Source organism: Bacillus rossius, unplaced genomic scaffold (assembly GCF_032445375.1).
Source record: "Bacillus rossius redtenbacheri isolate Brsri unplaced genomic scaffold, Brsri_v3 Brsri_v3_scf35, whole genome shotgun sequence".
Lineage (NCBI taxonomy): Eukaryota > Metazoa > Arthropoda > Insecta > Phasmatodea > Bacillidae > Bacillus > Bacillus rossius.
Window position 1 is genome coordinate 95,041 of NW_026962535.1, and position 2,460 is coordinate 97,500.

At 33.1% G+C, this 2,460-nt stretch overlaps 1 non-coding gene across 1 annotated transcript; it reads right to left on the reverse strand.

Moving 5' to 3' along the window:
• Positions 1–2,144: 2,144 nt before the first annotated feature.
• Positions 2,145–2,263, reverse strand: LOC134544238 (5S ribosomal RNA). Its single transcript, XR_010077628.1, has one exon. It is a non-coding gene; the product is annotated as a 5S ribosomal RNA (ribosomal RNA).
• Positions 2,264–2,460: the final 197 nt, after the last annotated feature.

Consider the following 2,460-nt stretch of genomic DNA (forward strand, 5'->3'; position numbering starts at 1 on the left):
GTGCTAACTTCATTATATTTGGCTGCATTCGTATTTTTATTAGTTTTGAAACATTCATGTCACGGAAAATAATCATAAACCAGGACAAAAACGTTTTGACTAAATGTTCTAGGTTGGTTGTAAAACATTTTCTTATTTTATTTCACATCGGAAACATCTGTTAAGTTGTAAGCTTTGTAATGAATGCGACAGTCACTTGTTCGCTGAAGTGTTTGTTTAAGAAATTAGTATTGTAAATTTGTTTATGGTCTTGTTAAATGAAATTTTAAGTGAAATCATTTGGGAAAACAGAGGCTACAGGAATTTTCAACACAACTTGATGACCGACGTTGTGACTAGTGTGGGAGTGTGTGCTCGTGTAAATATCAATTTTTCTTACTCCTCGTGCCGGTCAACAGGAAAACAGCGAGTGTGTTATCTCATCGCGGGCGTGTGATTGCGTGTGGTAAATTGTGCTAGGTTAATTACCGCAAAACTCCACTGTGTGCAAATATGTAGTGTGTCGCTGTATGCAAATATTTGGTATGTCTTTTTTTTTTTTTTTTTCAGGCAATACACACTTTGAATTTTACACAATTTCGATGCTGCAACCTAAGTGTATACATGCGAATAGGATTGCTTAAATGAAAAAGTAAAGTAGGAGGTAAGTGCAAATGTTTCCAGGAGGTTATGCACACACAATCTATTTTATGAATTAATAGTTATTATCTAAGAAAATGATAGAAGATTATAAATAATGTGTGCAGAATAATACAGAATTTGCATGTTACACAAAAAAAAAATATATATATATTCCAAATATTGTTAGCAAAATGCACCTAGATTAGTGAGCTGGATTTTTTTTTTTTTTTGTATTTTTGTTCTGTTGATCCCACGTGGAGTCAAGGCTCCGGGATATAGAACATGTATGTGCAGACAATTAATATTTACATGATGCAAGTTACCAAGAAAAAAAATTTCAAAAAAAAAAAATACATAACATGTTACACAATTTAACTTTATGCAAAACATGAAGCAGCTGTTATCACAAGTCCATTCAACAAATTAACAGTTCAATTTCTCTATTATCAATCAAATTAAAGAATAGCTTCAGAGGGTAGGTAGGATATTCTAGAAGAATTTTTTTTACTGTTTTTTTTTTTAATACTGGTAAATTGTTTTAGTTATTTTCTGTGATATTAAGTTGTAAAGTTTTACTCCCAAGTAATTTAGTCCATTTTCAAATCGCCTAGTGTTATGTTCAACTATCCTCAATTTACTAGCATTTCTGGTGTTATACCTATGTGCGAATATCTAAAAAAAAAAAAAAAAAAAAAATAATAATTTTTTTTTTCTTCTTTTTCTTAAGAATGAATAAAAAGTTTCTAGAACGTATTCATTTATGGCAGTCAGGACTTTAAGTTTTTTGAATTTTGGTCTGCAGTTAGATGATTTTTTATCTTTTGTTATTATTCTAATAGCTCCTTTTTTTTTTTTTTTCCCCCAATGTTATATGGCAGAAAGAGTAGAGCTATGGCTACTGTGACATCATGCATTGATGGGAAGGTTATTGTTGGATAACAAAAATTTAGATGATATAATTTTTATTTTTTTCCATACACAACACATTGCAGGTACAATTTTACAGGTTACAGCTGTACCACCTCTAGTATTGCTGCCGACCATCCAACAAATGAGCACACTAAACAGGCATTGATGACATTGTTATCAACGTCTTTTTGAATCTCTCATTATTATACATAACTGCCCACTGAAACAGAGAAACTTCAAAATAGGTGTGTGTGTGTGTGTTTATATATATATATATATATATATATATATATATATATATACATATATACATACATACATACATACATACATACATACATATACACTTATATATTTATTTTTTCACTTTGAATTTTGTATGAGGTATACACATGCAAAGATTCACAGCTACTGGGTGGGTGAGTGAGTGAGTGAGTGAGTGAGTGATTGATTGATTGATTGATTGATTGATTGATTGATTGATTGATTGAGAGAGAGTGAGTGTGTGTGTGTGTTAGGGGGGGGGGGGGGAAATGTGGTGATTGTGGGGGAAAAAAAATTTAAAATTGAAATTTTTAAAAAAAATTTTTTTTCTGTAGGGTGCAAAATAGTAGTGCCAACGGCACGTGGTGTTCCCAAGCGGTCACCCATCTAAGTACTAACCACGCTCGACGATGCTTAACTTCGGTGATCGGACGAGAACCGGTGTGTTCATCGTGATATGGCCGTTGGCAATGATATAGATGTTTTTTTTTTGCAGTTTGTATTTGCCACTCGAAATAGCTATACCAGGTGTGATTGTTACAAACAACAGGAGAAATCGTGTAATGAACACTCTTTTACTTCCCCCCCCCCTCCCCACACACAACACCCACCACCCTCACCATCCCAACCACCAAAGCCCTCTTCAAAATACACTCTCACACACAC